Consider the following 18,629-nt stretch of genomic DNA (forward strand, 5'->3'; position numbering starts at 1 on the left):
AAAATTTAGGGTGTTTTCTATCCATATGTAATAAGTATATGCATATTCTAGTTACTGGGTAGGAGTGGTAACCAGATTAAATCGGGTATGTTTTTTTTATCCAGCCGTGTCAATACTGCCCCCTAGCCCTAACAGGTTAACCAGAACATGAATAATATTCAAGGTGGACGAATGCATTCTCTTTTATAACGTATTGGAACGAGGGTACCCAACATGAACTCGCGCGCCAGGTGTCTAATGGGCCATCATCGTTCCATGGCTCTTGTTCGGTCAGATCTCCCTCCAGAAGACTCAAAACACTTTGTAAAGGCTGGTGACATCTAGTGGAAGCAATAGGAAGTGCCAAAATATTCCTCAGCCCCTGTGTTTTTCAATGGCATAGGTTTAAAGGTAATACAACACATCAGGTATCCACTTCCTGTCAGAAAATGTCTCAGGGTTTTGCCTGCCAAATGAGTTATGTTATACTCACAGACACCATTCAAACAGTTTTAGAAAATTTAGGTTGTTTTCTATCCATATGTAATAAGTATATGCATATTCTAGTTACTGGGTAGGAGTGGTAACCAGATTAAATCGGGTATGTTTTTTTTATCCAGCCGTGTCAATACTGCCCCCTAGCCCCAACAGGTTAACTGATTTTTGTCCTCTGAAGTCCTTGGGTAGGCAGAGGGAGTCTGGAAGGGCATCAAGGAATCTTTGGGTTGTCTGAGAATTTATAGCACGACTTTTAATGCTTCTTGGTTGGGGTCTGAGCAGATTATTTGTTGCGATTGCGAATGTAATAAAATGGTGGTCCGATAGTCCAGGGTTATGAGGAAAAACATTAAGATCCACAACATTTATTCCATGGGACAAAACTAGGTCCAGAGTATGACTGTGCAGTGAGTAGGTCCAGAGACATGTTGGACAAAACCCACTGAGTCGATGATGGCTCTGAAAGCCTTTTGGAGTGGGTCTGTGGACTTTTCCATGTGAATATTAAAGTCACCAAAAATTTGAATATTATCTGCGATGACTACAAGGTCCGATAGGAATTCAGGGAACTCAGTGAGGAACACTGCATATGGCCCAGGAGGCCTGTAAACAGTAGCTATAAAAAGTGATTGAGTAGGCTGCATAGATTTCATGTCTAGAAGCTCAAAATACGAAAACGTCGTTGTTTTTTTGGGGGTAAATTTAAATTTGCTATCATAAATGTTAGCAACACCTGCGCGGGGGAAATGGTCACTAGTGTAACCAGGGGGTGAGGCTTCATTTAACACAGTAAATTCATCAGGCTTAAGCCATGTTTCAGTCAGGCCAATCACATCAAGATTATGATCAGTGATTAGTTCATTGACTATAACTGCCTTGGAAGTGAGGGATCTAACATTAAGTAGCCCTATTTTGAGATGTGAGGTATCACAATCTCTTTCAATATTGGCAGGGATGGAGGAGGTCTTTATACTAGTGAGATTGCTAAAGCGAACACTGCCATCTTTAATTTTGCCCAACCTACATCGAGGCACAGACACGGTCTCAATGGGGATAGCTGAGCTGACTACACTGACTGTGCTAGTGGCAGACTCCACAAAGCTGGCAGGCTGGCTAACAGCCTGCTGCCTGGCCTGCACCCCATTTTATTGTGGAGCTGTTGATGCACCGGTACCCCTTTTCCGAGCCTTCCTTTCACACCGCCTGATATAGACGTCCTGGAAGGCAGGGAGCTCGGCACAGTTACGTTTCCTAGAGTTGAGGATCTAATCACTGGATTGTGATAAGGGTCTCTGGTACTGTGTGTTAGACATGTCTCCGTCGTGGTGCTTAAAGTTGCTTGTAAGAAAAAAACATTGCTGCCGATTGTGCCTCATATGGAGGAGAATTTTGTATCCTAGCAACACAAGAAAAGCTCCTTGCTCACAGGCATCAGTTCAAGGCAGTCAAGAGGACTCACTGTCTGAAAGGAAAGGGGATACTTTGTCAGTTGAACAACTGAATGCATTCAACCGAAATGTGTTCCGCATTTAAACCAACCCCTCTGAACAGATGAGCAGCTGTTTACATGCAATCAAATGTGGTCTTTTAATGATTCACGTAAGCCCACATTGCATCAGAAGTAATGATGATGATCGTTGTGCTCATGAATGTGGATGTAATCCTGTTTACCACTCGCAGGCCTGATGTTTTGACTCCTAGAATGGATCTAATCACCAGATTGTGTTGAGGGTTGCTTGTACTGTGTTAGACATGTCTGTCGTAGAGTTGCTTGTAAGAAAAAAACATTGCTGCTGATTGTGCCTTGACTCCTATTTCTTTTTCCCCACAGGGTCACCTCAGAGAGTGTTGTACATCCAAGTGGGTATTTTGTGAGGTGAGTTTTTACATAATTTATAGGGCTTGACATTCACTTTTTTTGCCACTTGTTTTTCAGACAAGTAGGACTGGTTCAAGTCAATTCGTTTTTTTTTATCTGTTACACTATGGGCCAAATATTTTCCTGAAAATTGAGTTTAATGATGCAAGGAACCATTTTACAATATAAAATGCCTTATCATTATTATGCCTATTACCTTACAGAGAATCAGACACTTTTAGGCTAATCTCTACCTTTTGGCTTATTTGCATATTCAAGCCTCTCTCAAATACAACACTGTCATTTTGTCTCTCCTGGAGGATGGCCACCCTTCATGGGCTATAAAATATTGCAAATTTACAACCAAGTACGTTTTGTCTTTTTACAAAATAATTTCCTCATTCAATGAGTAAGGGGTGAAATGGCTAAAGTAGGCTACTTCAAAGCAAGGTAAGTAACTAATGCTGAGTTTAGATGGTACGCGTTAGACGGTAGACCACAAACTGGATGTCATTGTTTTCAATGAGAGCACAGCGGTAAATGCCGTTGAGACAGGCCTTCAGCATGGTAGATGGGACTTGCCGCCAGAGTTCCAATATTTCAACTTTTGCCATCTGCCGTGGCGTTATTTTCTACTGGATGTTGATTTGCACTGTTTGTTTACTGTAATCACCGTAGTAACGCATACCGTTGTGCTGGCTTGCTTTTGCATCAGTTTTCTTGCTTTCTTGACCTGCTATAAAGAGTGGTATGACGGTTTTTGCGTCCCTCATCTAAATGCAGCATAAGACATGTTTATCCATAACCTTGTAAATCAAAAATGTTCATGTTTCAAGGGAGATTAATTGACCACATGGGAGATATTTCTCAGTTAGGTTATTTTAAGAAAAAATTTAAAGTTCTCAGATTGACATGACCACTGTTGAATAGACGGGAATCCCTGCTTTCTAACGGTGTCAGATTTATTTCTCAGCTCCCAATAGAGGTGCCGGGAGACGGTTTTACAACCAGAGTAGGCAACGCATTGGTTTATTAACTTGTTATGGCTAGGGGGCAGTATTTTCACGGCCGGATAAAAAACGTACCCGATTTAGTACGGTAATGAAACGCGTCGGGCACGTAACCCTTCGCACCCTTGGATAGTGTCTTGAACGCACGAACAAAACGCCGTTATTTGGATATAACTATGGATTATTTTGAACCAAACCAACATTTGTTATTGAAGTAGCAGTCCTGGGAGTGCATTCTGACGAAGAACACCAAAGGTAGTCAAACTTTTCTAATAGTAAATCGGAGTTTGGTGAAGGCTAAACTTGCTGGGTGTCTAAATAGCTAGCCCTGTGATGCCGGGCTATGTACTCAGAATATTGCAAAATGTGCTTTCACCGAAAAGCTATTTTAAAATCGGACACCTCGATTGCACAAAGGAGTTCTGTATCTATAATTCTTAAAACAATATATGTTTTTTGTGAACGTTTATCGTGAGTAATTTAGTAAATTCACCGGAAGTGTTCGGTGGGAATGCTAGTTCTGAACGACTATTTTACACCATTTTAAAGACAAGACTCTCGTTAATCTAACCACACTGTCTGATTTCAAAAAGGCTTTACAACGAAAGCAAAACATTAGATTATGTCAGCAGAGTACCCAGCCAGAAATAACCAGACACCCATTTTTCAAGCTAGCATATGTCACAAAAACCAAAACCACAGCTAAATGCAGCACTAACCTTTGATGATCTTCATCAGATGACAACCCTAGGACATTATGTTATACAATACATGCATGTTTTGTTCAATCAAGTTCATATTTATATCAAAAACCAGCTTTTTACATTAGCATGTGACTAGCATTCCCACCGAACACTTCCGGTGAATTTACTAAATTACTCACGATAAACGTTCACAAAAAACATAACAATTATTTTAAGAATTATAGATACAGAACTCCTTTATGCAATCGCTATGTCCGATTTTAAAATAGCTTTTCGGTGAAAGCACATTTTGCAATATTCTGAGTAGATAGCCCGGCCATCACAGGCTAGCTATTTTGACACCCACCAAGTTTGGTACTCACCAAACTCAGATTTACTATAAGAAAAATTTGATTACCTTTGCTGTTCTTCGTCAGAATGCACTCCCAGGACTTCTACTTCAATAACAAATGTTGGTTTGGTTCCAAATAATCCATAGTTATATCCAAATAGCGGCGTTTTGTTTGTGTGTTCAAGACACTATCCGAAGGGTAAAGAAGGGTGATGCGCCCGGCGCGTTTCGTGACAAAAAAAAATCAAAATATTCCATTACCGTACTTCGAAGCATGTCAAACGCTGTTTAAAATCAATTTTTATGCGATTTTTCTCGTAAAAAAGAAATAATATTCCGACCGGGAAACCCTGTTTTCGTTCAAAGACTGGAAATGTAAACATGGGGTCGCCTCGTGCACGCGCGCACCAGTCTCATTGTTCTCAGATCGACCACTTACCAAATGCGCTACTGTTTTTCAGCCAGAGACTGGAGAGTCATCATTCAACGTTCTGCCGGCTTCTGAGAGCCTATGGGAGCCGTAGAAAATGTCACGTTACAGCAGAGATATTTTGTTTTGGATAGAGATGATCAAGAAGGCCAAGAAATGGTCAGAGAGGGCGCTTCCTGTTTGGAATCTTCTCAGGTTTTGGCCTGCCATATGAGTTCTGTTATACTCACAGACACCATTCAAACAGTTTTAGAAACTTTAGGGTGTTTTCTATCCAAATCAGACAATTATATGCATATTCTATTTACTGGGCAGGAGTAGTAACCAGATTAAATCGGGTACGTTTTTTATCCGGCCGTGCAAATACTGCCCCCTATCCCCAACAGGTTAAACTTTCTGGCCATATCAGATATGCCTATGTGCTAGGATTGTTTGTTACTTACAACCTCATGCTAATCACATTAGCCCGTTATCTCAACTGTCCCACCGGGGGGACACCGATCCCGTAGAGATAAATGGATTTCTCTTCTTCCATTTATTTTTATCTTAAACTCTCAATGGAGTGCACTCATATTGGTCCCTGAGAGCTCAATGCCGACTCCAGTAGGCTATATTATTGAACAGAACAGCAATTTATGACACCGTAATATGGATAATTGGGTAATTGTTAAGGTAATAATTGAGTCAATATATCATGATATACATTTTTGTCAATTTCGCCCAGCTCCAGGGTAAAATGCCTTGGTAAAGGGTTTGAGGGGATTCAGTCTGTGTTAAGCTGCGTACACGGTGTCAGTGGCTAATGTCCATACTTTTCTTTCCCCTCCAACCCTCCATCTGCCTGAGAATCAGCGTTTATATCAGGAAAATGTGCAGCCTGACATTGGACTGGTAGCATTTGAATTTAATGGACTGATATGCATTGGGTGCGTAACCTGATTAGGGCGTCCACCCACGTTGCTCAGAATTACAGAAATCACATTTTAGATTATGGTAATTCATATTAACAGAACAATCAACTTGAGGCCATAGGCTACACGCGAATGTTCATTCCATAATGCAATTAGTGAGAAAACCCTGTTGTCAAAAGCGCACTGCACATGCAAGGTTTCATATGACAGAGATGAAAATATCCGTTAGAGATGTAGAAAGAGGGGAGATCTAATGATGCAACAACTAGCATGGGTTGCTAATATGACTAGGATTGTGCCTTTGCTTACTAGACAATAAAAATAAAAGTTAATTTGGAAACCAGTAGAACATGAGAGAAATAGGCTACTGGTTTCAATTGCATATTGAAAGTCTTTATAAATAATTCCCTTCACGTTTCTATGGTTGTATTTTACTTTGAAGCAAGGCAAGACATGCCTCATAATATGAATTAAAACATTCATGTTTCATTATGTTTTCAAAATGCATACTGCCTCCAGCTAATTGCGAAGGGGTGTGTGACACGCTGAAGCCTAGCGTTGCCTGTATGCACTTGAATGGCGAATTGAATACCAATTGAGAAATTAAAATGGTAGCTCTTTTTAATCGTGGCCATGAACTGTTTTTAACACGTGATTGCATTTAGAATTGTTACGCAATGACTGGACTTACAAAATAACCTTTCACTACAGCGGCAACAAATGAGCTGTTTGAGAAGCTGTAGCAGCAGCTCTCGAACTGTGACAGATTTTCCGCTCATAGACTCTATCTATATGCTGTACGCATGTGATAAACATAACTAACGAAAATACACACGCGCCAATTTAATTCCTCTTAATTATGCAAATTAGCCTATAGACTGTTATGCATAACCTCTCAAATGTATTTCGATCGAAGGCTATTTCCATCAATAATAAAGCAATATCTTGTAATGCGATTTATTTATTTTTCTTCTCCTGGACTATTGGCCAGTGACAGTTTTATTGGCTTTTTAATTTTTTGGGATTTGCCAAAATCTGGCTATTACCGGCTAACGGAAACCCTGCTGAGGATAAATATAATCCTTCCTTTTGACGTCCAGCTGGTAAAGAAATCAATGGAGCACACTATTGGTTAGTGCTTTGCGTGGGAGGTGTTTGTGTGGGCATAATACTAAACAGTTCCTGACTGTAAAAAAAAAAGAGCGTAGCCTACACCACACTGTGTGAAGAAAATGAAAGTCATTTTTTTCTTAGAATAAACTTTGACAGCCTCATTTGCATTAGCAAAGATGTTTACAATTTATTCTTAAACTATTGCTACACCACATGCTCAAAAAAGCAATTTCTGGGTTTTGTAGTGTAACCCTTCCCATAGTGGCTAGTAGATTAATCAGCTATTAGGGTAGCAGTGCCAGCTTAAATTGATGGCGCAGCAGCAGAAGAAGCAAGCAACCCATCCGTAATATGACACATTTTGGATGTGTGTGGAAACATAAAGGACTTGAAAGCAGTGGGCTTTTAGATGACACTTGTGTAAATGCCTGGAAGATGAGCCTTTGATGGGGACACCAAAGTGGAAAGCTCGCCTCCAGATGGAAATGCGTTTGGATCATTACCCAAGCAGCTCCGCAAAGACTTTCATCTGCAGCAGTGCTCATAAGGTGAATTTCTCCTGAAATCGCCCGTCTTTGGTGAGATTTGAGGGATTAGTAGCTTATTACTGGTAATGTCAGTGAAATATGGGGTCTCACTCAGGTCTGTAGATCTCAGTCCAATAATGAGGTAAAGTTAGTCCTTACTGGTCTAATCCTGAACCTCTGATTTATAGTTCTGCTCCCAGAGGCACCTCTGTTAATCCTAACTTTGATTCAAAACTTGGGTTGGCCCTCGTCTGCTACTCTATGCCCCTGTTGGCAAAATCACTAGGAATGTTAGTCACCATAATCACCAGGCACACAAGAATGACAGGATAGATGTGAAGTACCCTGTGTTGTTCTCCATAATCTAGAGGGGACGAGATTACATTGGCTAATCATTCGAATTTGAGAGACTGTTCTGTTTCAGTGTTTTTCCGTGTCAAGGCTGAAGCAGCTGAACTGCTGCAGAGCTGAGGTGACTCTGGGAGAGACTCCAGTCTCTCTGTCAATAGAACAAGCCAATGTCTACAGTTCTGTTCCCAGGAGTGGTGGGCAGCACTACCTTGGTGATGATTGACTGGGACAGAAAGCCCCAAGTGCAGGACGATGCTCCATGGCTGTCGTTTCTCCTTTAACTCACCACATCTGGAGGGAGTGTTATTATTGGACCAGAGAGGAGCAATGGTTCCCCTGCTACTCATTCTGAATTAGACGTGCATGTAGAGCAAAGATAAACTCAATTTAAATCACACAACCCATTTCTCGTTCACTTTTGCTGTTCAATTTATGCGTTAGTTCCAGCTAAGAGTAGAATTATATCATTTTATGGTTTGTGTTGCCAGAGCTTTGAAACACACAGTTTGAAGCCCAGCTGATTAAATTCTCTACAGGTGACAGCTGCCAGGGTTTGTAAATAAGACTAGGATTAAATGCAAGGCATCTGGGGCTCTTTTGTGTTTATAAGGAGATATGTTTCTATTTATACTGTAGTCTGCCCTGGTCTCTTGTGTATAATATGTCCACTTTAGCAGTGTTTGGGCCCGACCTGGTTTCCTCTGCAGATTTCTATGTGAGCTGAGCAGTGGTCAGTTACTGCAGCACTGGATGTGATGGGAGCCTCTGGATCCGTCATGTCAGCACGTTCTGCTTCATGAATCTGTCTGATTGATCCAGGGTGCAGGTGGCTCCATGACCGCACACTGCAACAATAACGCATGACTGCATGTCACCGAATATCCTGTTTTGTTGATGCATAGGGGGTCATTTAATGACTGCTCTGGTTTAGGTGTCCTCACTGTCCAAATGGAGTAAGGTTACTCTCTTGTAGTCAGAAGAGCTGCAAATGCATAGCTTTGCATTTGATATTGGGATGTCAGCTCATTGTACCATACAAAATTAGCCTGCCACTAGCCTACATTATGCAATGAGTTGAGACTGTCAGCAGCAGAGGATTAGACATGCTCAGTGCTGCTTTTTGCTTGTAGCCCTAACTACTCCAGTCTCCTCAAGGACAGAAATCAATGGCTGTTATGTGTGATTGAGAGGCTGGTATAGAGCGCTCTCACACTTCTCAGTTGACTCATTAGGACTGTGTCTGTTAGCTGTTGTCATTATTTACCTAGGATGTGAATGTCTGCAATGTCAACTTACCCTTATTGGAATATGAGTTACAGGCCAAGTAAGATTTAGTTCCAATGAACCTGTTTGAATACTTTATGATAATTGGAGTGTTAGCCGTTCAGTCTGCGTTAATGCGAAGTGGATACAGGTACAGCCTAGTGTAGGCTACTTTCCGTCTTGGCGGAGGAGACTGGAAGCATAGGCTGGGAAGGTAGTCTTCAAAGTTTTTACAGAAAATTCACAGAAACCCTGTTTGAGCAAATATTAGGGAAATGTTTACTCCAGTGTTATTTCAATCTGAGCAGCTCCCGCAATGATTTTCTTAGACCTGCCCTGACTCCAAAGGAACTAGTTCTCTTCGGCCCAAAGCCAATTTACAATACTTTGGCCTAGCTAGTAGATGCTATCACAATATTGATATAATTTGGGCCAGAATTGTTTTTGTCCTACTCTTTGAGGGAGGTTGGCGTTTCTCATTAAATGTTTTGTTGATCCTCGGACATTGGCAAAAAAACAAAAAAGAACAGATGAGAGAATAAGCCAATGTAACTAATCAATATACTTTTTTTCAGTCTTTCCTTGTCTGTCATAGAATATACACTAGCTCTGCCCTCTGCAAAACATCACTGACACAAACTGTATCACAAGATTTAACTTTGGATACAATGGCATGATGACTGAATTTCCTGCCCTCATCAACGGGGAGTCAGGGACACTGGAATCAATATGCTCACAGTAATAGTTAAAAATTGTCTGTTAAGCTGAGTCCTGTCTTCATAGCAGTTCTAATAATTGGCTTTAACGGTCTCTGGACTGCAATAATGTGCTGCAGACCCCCTCTCGTGGAGGAATGGTGAGAACTGTCAAATGAGACATGAGCTCCTCAGTCTAATTGGCCTCCCACTGGTTATTAGTGAGGGTTTCTGATCTGATTGGGCGGTGGAGTGTTGCCCAGACTAATGATCTGGAAGGTGCTGCTCCCTACCTGGAACGAGAGACAGAAGGAGGCAGGTGGATCTCTTAAAGTTTGGACACCAAGTTGACCAAGAGGATATGCTACTGACAGCTGTTGGCCTGCAATGTAGAATTTAGAGCCAGATTGCTCAGTCAGTTTTTTGGGCTTTGTCTAGTGTGTGCAGAGTGGAGCTTTTAGTAATGGTGGACACAGGTGGATGGTAAAGTTTGGAAAGTAAAATGGCAAGAAGTCATGTAATGTCTATTCTAGCCTGCCAGTTTTGTTGGCTTTGTTCAATGTATAGTTTTATGTTCCACATGGCTGTACATAACGCAGGTTGTGATGAATCTTGCCCTGGAGGCCGCTCTGCAGAGTGGTCTCTAGCTGGCACAGCCACTAAGTAATAAAATCACATTTTATGCCTGACCTTAATCACACTGCTAACGCTAATGCCTCAACCTAGCCTTAAATGAAGACCAAAAACCTCATTTTTGTTTTCATGAGTTTTTACAATATAACCAATTTTGACATTGCTGCTGGCCTATCTTGTGGAAATTGCTCAGTTTTGCCTCAAAGGCAAGATTCATGACAAACGTCAACCTGCGTACATAACGCCCATCTAGACATGGCTAGCTAATCACAGTAACCCGACGTCAGGTGGTGAAGGCCCTTGTATGCGTACATGTTTGATCACTATGTCAGAGAAAATGTCAGCATGCATATTTCCTAGATGAAGACATTTAGCAGGCATGCTAACTTACTCATTCCCACCTGGTCTCCGGAGGTCTCCTGTTACACAACTTCTATTCTACTCCCGTAAAGGCTCTTGTTAAAAATAAATCTCCTTCAGAAGTTTCACCATCTTCTCACTACCCTGGACATGAAAGGGCTGGTAGCTGAAATGAAATGACAGTACTGGAGACAGTGTTCCCCCTCATCTTCAAAGAGCTTCAAGGAGGGAGACATGGATAAATGGATGTATGATACAGTATTAAACTTGGCCAAACTGTTGGACTGTTAATTGCATAATCTGTTAGGCTACACATCAACAAGCCTATGTTCTTACTGTGTTTGAAGGTCCTTCATTGTGCAGTTCATTAGGCTATGTTGGGACTTTTTGTTTTGTAATTATTTCTCATCACAATCCAATATAATTTAATTCTCCTGTACAGCAAAACCAGAAACCTTATCTGCCACCCCTTGGTGCCTTCTCCCATTTGGCGTTAAGCTGTGGTAAATGCTTCCAGCCTCATGCTGTTAGTCCTCCCATCAGAGGTGAATGGGTCCTGATTTAAAGTCTGCCAGAGGTGTGAAGTAAATTAATTTCATACTCCAAGCCTGAAAACTCTGGTCTCGCTAAGCAGCCTCTCTCACTGAGGTTGACAGGTGGACTGCACTCTGTTCCAGAGTGTTCCAGCACAGGAAAATCTGCAGTGTCCTCCACAGTCAAACTACATCACACATTAGGCCTATTACATCATACCAGAACAATATTCAGGAATGCTTCATGTGTGGCTGCAGAGTGAACAATCACTATCAGAAAAGGAAAGGAGTCTCTCTGTTATGTTGACCGTGGTGCTGAAAATACCTTTGGCCCTAACCCTGTGACTGAGGGACCTCACATACTCATAAACAACAAATTTGTCATGTGGACAGTTGGTCAATGTTGGTGCTGATTGTATTTTTGCTAGTGGAATTGAACCATCTGTCCGGTGATGAATTTGGAGCTCTGTTGACAAAATGACAAGAAGATCATTGCTGTCTCTATCTACTCTGGTATAGTCTGTCCAACAGTACATTACTAAGAGGACATCTTCATGATTCAGCCTAATAAAAGTTGGCTTTCATGGTGGAGTGGATTTGTCATCACCTGGAATGCAATTATGTTTGTCTTGGTATTTAAAAATAATTTTATGGAGTTCTATGAACAGTCAGCCTTCATTCATACTTCCTTAGATATGTGATCCACCTGGGTCGTCTGCATACCACAAGACTGCTAGGCTGCTGAGATAAATCCTGGGCATTAACTTGAGATGCAAACACAAGTCTTTCAGTCTTCAGCAAAGTTAGCTTACCAGTATTTATAATGTGAACATGGTTCACTAAACCAACAACAGAAAGGTGAAAGTTATTGGATTATATCAGTTTGACTAATCCCCTCCATCTATGTGTTGTGAAGTGCAGATGGAAATTGCCCCCCCCCCCCCCGCTGGTTACTTTCTCTGCTCTCTAATTACTGAGTTAAGGGGGCTTTCATTGGGCACATTTTTGATTCTGCTCAGGTTCAGGTTTGCAGTGCCTATGATCAGTAGAATTGTTTTGATCAAGAGGTCTGAATCACCCATAAGCAAGCATAAGGGACTCACCTTTTTTAAATATTTTCTTTTAATGAAAGCTCAATAATTGAAACCTTTTCAGATTTTCTGCCCTTTGCAAATAAATATTTCAGATGCAGAACTCCTTGTGACTGAATAGCCGGCACAAAAGCTTTGCGTGAAATTCCCTAGAGTGTAAGGTAAAATGGCGCTTTGACATGCAATTGTAAATGTTCCTTTCATTCATGTGTGACACACTGATGATGGAAAATTGTACTCTTTCTTTGATGAAAGAGTTGGGCCATTCATCCACAAAGGCATCAGAAATGTATACACCATGCCAGAATCTTAATTTCATTCAGTATGACTCACAAAAGATCAGAAAATAATCTTAATATAGCAGCCAGCTGGCTAGATTAAAGTGCACAAAGAGCAGGCATGGTTTCCTCCCTTGGTGTTAAAGGGAGACCCAGAGATTGACACATCAAACTGTCATCTGCTTCTCATCTGCTTCTAATCAGGCACAAACACGTCCTCTCTGTCCTACAGCTCGCCTGCACAAACTGACATAAGTCCTATGCATGGTGGGAGATTAGACAGTTAAACTCCCCTCAGGCTTGTGGCCCAGCATGCTGATGGGTCTTCTGCACTGAGCAATACGAGGCCCACATTGCCTTCCTCTTACCAACGCATTTTGCGTACGTCAGTCATTTTCTGTGATTCTTTTTCTATACAACGTTCTTTTAGATTGTTCAACATTATTTAGTCAACAGCAATACCGTGTGCATTATTTTGATTCCTGCTGTGAAAGTTTAGTGCCTTCAGAAAGTATTCATACCCCTTGAGTTATTCCACATTTTGTGTTTCAGCCTGAATTCAAAATTGATGAAATATAATTTTTTCCTACACACAATACCCCATGTTGACAGTGAATTTTTTATTTTTTTTTGCAAATGTATTAAATACAGAAATCTAATTTACATAAGTATTCACACCCCTGAGTCAATACCTTGTAGAAGCACCTTTGGTGGCAATTACAGCTTTGTCGTCTTGGGTATGTCTGAATCAGTTTTGCACCTCTAGATTTGGGGATTTTCTCAAGCTCTTAAATTAGATGGGGAGCGGCAGTGAACAGCAAACTTCAAGTCTTTATACAGATTTTCAATGGGATTCAAGTCTGGGCATTGGCTGGACCACTCAAGGACTTTCACATTATTTTTCTGAAGACATTCCAGTGTTGCTTTGGCTGTATGCTTGGGGTTATTGTCTTGTTGGAACGTAAATATTCGCCCCAGTCTAAAGTCGTTTGCACTCAGAAGCAGGTTCTTGTCAAGGATTTGCCTCCATTCATTGTTCCATCTATCCTTACCAGTCTTTCAGTCCCTGCTGCTGAAAAGCATAGCATGATGCTGCCACCACTATGCTTCATGGTAGGGATGGTTTTAACCAGGCACAGAGCATCACCCGATTTTTCTCCAGACATACAGGAGCGCTTTGAATTCAGGTCAGAGTTAAATTTGTCTCAACAGACACACTCCAGGCGTGCTTTCATGTGTCTTTTTCTCAGGAGTGGCTTTTGTCTGGCCGCTCTCCCATACTGTCCAGATTGTTGAAGCGCTGTAGAGACTGTTTTCCTTCTGGCAGGAAAATGCTGTAGTTCTGTCAGAATGCTCTTTGTGTTCTTGGTCACCTCCCTGACAGGTCCATCTTGCTTGGTTGCTCAGTTTGGTCGGATGGCCAGCTCTAGGCAGGGTTGTTCCATATTTTGTGAATACTTATGTAAATGAGGTAATTGTTTCTTTTTCAATAAATGTAAATGTTTTCACTTTGTCATTATGGGATATTGTATGTAAATGGGTGAGGAAAAAAACATATTTAATCCATTTTGAATTCAGGCTGTAACAAAACAAAATGTGGAATAAGTCAAGGGCTATGAATACTTTCTGAAGGCACCATCTGCCTGTCTCTGTTTTGCTGTCGGCTGCTTTGTGAGCGAGTCTCTTACTCCCCACTGTGACACGGAGGAGGGAGAAATGCATTCTGAGAAGCAAAAGCATATGACCATTGCTCAAAATACAATTGTGGGAAAACACAATTTTAAAAGCAAATATTGTTCTAGTTACAGAGGAGAGTCACATTTATTTCTCACCTCTTAATATTGAGTTCATACCACTCTACAACCGGAGTAGTCTGTAGGATAGGTTTGATCCTGCGGAGCCGAGCGCACCATTTGCAGGCCTAGAAGTAGCCTAGGCATTGTAGAACATTAGTCTACCTTTATAGATATATTAATCAATTCGCTTACATGGCTATATAGCAACAATCATATTTATAGTTAGCAATCTAGCGAAGTTTTGAGTTCCCACTTCCTCAGGTGGTGGATAATATCCTATAGGCAAATATGCATAAAGTTGTTAGCAAATTCTCTGAAGAGCTCTAACGTCTCACGTATATGACATTTTTGGCCGATACCGATATCCAATATTTTCCTTGACAAAAAAACGATACCGATTTATTACATTTTTTTGTGTCCTTTTAAGCATTCTAGTACAGTTAAATAGTTAACACACATGCATGGACGCAGCCGTCTAAGGCACTGCATCTCAGTGCAAGAGGCGTCACTACAGCCCCTGGTTCGAATCTAGGCTGTATCACATCCCGCTGTGATTGGGAGTCCCATAGGGCAGCGCACAATTAGCTCAGCGTCGCCCGGGACGTCATTGTAAATAAGAATTTCTTCTTTAACTGACTTACCTAGTTAAATAAAGGTTACACACACCACACTGACCAAAAAGTTATTTTGTTGGCATTTATGTATGTCCCCATTACTAGATAAACCTAATCAAAACCTATTTCTTACACTTGCTGTGCTTTTTCGCTGTTCAGTCGTTTCATTCTCAACCAGGATTTCTATGGAACGCCGTTTGGGGCATTGTGTGTCCAAAAAAAATGCACGTCAAATAACACTATTTTACATGTCAAATAACACGATGTAATCTGTTTCAGTAGCTATAGTTAGCTAGCTAACTATATAGCTAGGTGTCATCTAAAATAACCCTGATTTATAAGACAGTTCTTATTTGATTTAATGGTTGTCGCCTCATCTATGTGAAGCTAGCCACAATAAGGATTAGCCACAATAGTGGACTTTGAGGTTAGGCTTCAAAATAAAGTATGGCAGAATTCTACTATTTATATTCATTTGCATCACTGTCAATTATAAAATTTTATTTTGAAGGCCAACTGCAAATTCCACTTGTGCCTAAATCCTTATTGTGGCTAGCTTCACAATGCATAACCCAGTCCAGTCGAGCATCACTAGCTTGCTGCTTATAACGTTAGCTTTGGGCAACAGGGTTAAGTAGCTGGCTAACTATTTATTTTGATGAACTGAAGTTAAATTTCAATAGATGAACAAGTGGCTACCTAGATAATACTTACTCACAAGGATTCCTAAATCATTGCTAAGAATAATAAAAATGACTGCAGTTTCTACTGGTCATTGTTTTCAGGCTGGTTGTATTGGTGCTAGCTAGGTACCAAGCTAAAGCTAGTTACCCCAGAAGTTGCGGTCAAACATGTTTATTTATTACCAACGCGGTATTGTAAAAAAAACTGTTTGTGGCCGGTGTTTGCAGACTTTTTTTGCAGCATGATGGCACACTGTGCTGAGGTAAAAGGCTGCACTATTCAGGCACTGCAGGGATAATGTCTCCAAAGAGGGGGCATCTAAGGGTAAATCCACTCTGTCCTCAATTATGTGTACACCAAGACTTGAAGATTGGCTGTACTTTGTGAACTGTATTAAACTATTGCTCTGTCAAGTTTAGAACAGTCATGTTCATGAATAGCCAGTCGAGCTCTGTATTGTGTTACACCAGCAATAATCTGAAGGAGCCCATAGGTTTTATAAGCACTGTAGAGGATAAATGGGACAATCATAAGTCATTGCAGAGTGACAGTTCTTTGGCTCAGAGATTTGCGTCTTGTCATTAGACTTTGATCAAGGAAATTGCTGCTGTTGTTCTGCCAATTGAACTGCTTCCCTTTCACCCGAGAGAAGACGATTTTAAATTCAAGAGGACAGACTGATGCATGCACTGTGAATGAACATAAGGAGTTGTCTCATACTCCAGTAAGCCTGTAACTAATGCCTCCCTCCTATTGAATTCATATTTTTTCTGAATAATAAACTGGAGCAGTGGGCTCCATGTCAGTCTAGTGAAGTCAAGACACCTCCTCTGAGCTGTATTCTGGTCATGCCTCAGCCAGGCTTTGAACTCAATGAGTGCTGCTGGTCCTGGCTTACCTGGGAGGTAATTGACAGCTGTTGGGGTGAGAATGAGGAGGGACACAGGCAATTAAAGAGCCGGAGCCAACCTAGTCTGACCTGCTGATCAATGCAGTCCATTTGGAGCTGGTGGACTAGAGGCCAGAGCTCTGTTTACAGGCTAATAAAGAGAGTTCAGGGAGCACCTTTTGGCAGTGCAGCCCAGTACTTTTAACACCCCATTGATTCTCATTACATTACACTTAAAGGGAAACTTCATCACTAGCCATTATTTGGGGTGTTTTTCCAGTCTCCTTACATAATTATGAGTGATGAGGGTTTTCAGACGTTATGCACCATAGCGGTATTTAAAAAAAATTATTATAATAATCCGCAGGGAGAGTTCAACCAATGACATGGGTTGATTTGAGCCTGCTGTGTCTGAGTCAGGTTTTGTAGCAATTATTATGGTCTTTGTGTTTTGAAGGAAGGCTTTTTATTTATTTTTACTGGGGCAGTACTAGTTTCGACAGGTTCACGGGAACTATGTTACTGTGCATTTTGTATCCCAGATGGCTAGCTAAATAATTAGTGGCTGCTTCTGATTATTCCTCTTTCCAAATAGAGCTGGACGACAAAACAGTTTGATATTTTACATATTAACATAGGTGCATCCTGCCCTATTCATTTGAGCCGGTGTTGTGCCGAAGATCACTCCCCTTCTAATTTCCTTAATTTTGTGGTTAGTCAAATACTTTCTATAGGACAAACTCCACGTTAGGATTGGCAACCGAAATTAATAATTAATGTATGTGTTATATTAAACATAGAGGAGCGAGTAAGGCGGCATCTTGCCGGGGGCAGCACGGGGCGCCCCCGTGTGCGGGTGGGCGCTGAAGGGGGAGTTCACCCAGGGTGCCATACAAGCTAGGACCGCCACATACACTTGAAACAAATAGCCAAACTGAAAACTGCAGACAAAGATGCTTTGTCTGCAGAAATGTAGGCCAGACTGACAACGGAGTGAAGACCAGAAATCTCAACTAGCAAGCAAGTCGCAGCAATGAAGAACGTGAAGTGCGGGGAGAATTCTGGCAGGGGGGAGACTTTCGGCACAACACAGGAATTCCCTGAAGAGGAGTTGAGATGGTGAGAACAAGAATTGCGAGACCAACAAGCAGCGATGGGGAGCTATGGCCAGAGTCTGACTGGTGGTGCTTGTGCTGTCCATCCATGCCGACATGAGTAACAGGCCATCGAAGTTTCGACGCACATATAGATAGAGGTGTGCTGGAGATGTTTGTCAGAACCTCCAAGATCAACTGGCGGAGGCAGCCTTGACCAGCTGGACCAGGAGGGCAAATGACAAACGAGTATGTTGTTTTGTTGTTGGGAGCTAGCTAGCAACAGCGCTCTCTTCACACGAGGCAGTGTTGTTAAGTACAGTATAATTTGGTGATTGATTCAGCTATAACGAGGCTGGCTAGTTTGCTAGCCAATTTGAGCTAGCTAGCTTAGTTTGCTATACCCAAAATGTACTGTGGCCTAATATTATAGCTAGCTAGCCTCAGTGCATCTCATTAGGTCTCTGAGAAAACTGGAGAAATGCTTTGATGATGACAAAGACTAAAGGAATGATTGACTTTATAAGTCATATTAGTCTTTGAGTAACTATACCTGTGTTGTAGCTAGCTAGCTAACGTGTCTGTGATAAGTATAATATTTTGCATTGTGCTGCTACAGTAGGAATACAGACAGTACACAACGATTCCCCATGAAAGTCTAATAGCGTTTTTGTCATTCTCTTAGACGAATACTGCTTAGTGGCATGCAGATTCTTTTGGAGTTTCTTCTGCGTGAGGAGAAACAAGGTACAGGACACCAAATCCCCCTGCCTGCGTGTGTTGTTGGGGCCATTTTGAGAAATTCAAGAGGACATTCGAAAGGTCCAAAACAACAATCTCCCCTTGTATCGAAGTCACTCCGAAGACTTCACTGTCTGCAGCCCCCAAACACAAAATATGCAAGTATTCCCATTGTAGAACTGTAGTACTGCTTTTTGGTGTTAGTAGTACGTTTATTCTACTGTACATATGTCATACATTGCATAA

At 41.4% G+C, this 18,629-nt stretch overlaps 1 protein-coding gene across 4 annotated transcripts in view; it reads left to right on the forward strand.

Annotated features, from left to right (window-relative positions):
* Positions 1 to 18,629, forward strand: part of LOC106604462 (ecto-NOX disulfide-thiol exchanger 2) — a 312,275-nt gene that overhangs the window by 27,187 nt on the left and 266,459 nt on the right. For 3 of the 4 annotated variants that reach the window (XM_014199102.3, XM_014199101.3, XM_014199098.3), the window contains exon 2: positions 2,309 to 2,353. The exons of the other annotated variant lie outside the window; for it this stretch is intronic. The gene's annotated coding sequence lies outside the window, so the exon portion shown is untranslated. The remainder of the gene's footprint in view (positions 1 to 2,308; positions 2,354 to 18,629) is intronic. 4 annotated transcript variants of the gene reach the window in all.

This window comes from Salmo salar, chromosome 05 (assembly GCF_965601325.2).
Source record: "Salmo salar chromosome 05, fSalSal1, whole genome shotgun sequence".
NCBI classification, from domain to species: Eukaryota; Metazoa; Chordata; class Actinopteri; order Salmoniformes; family Salmonidae; genus Salmo; species Salmo salar.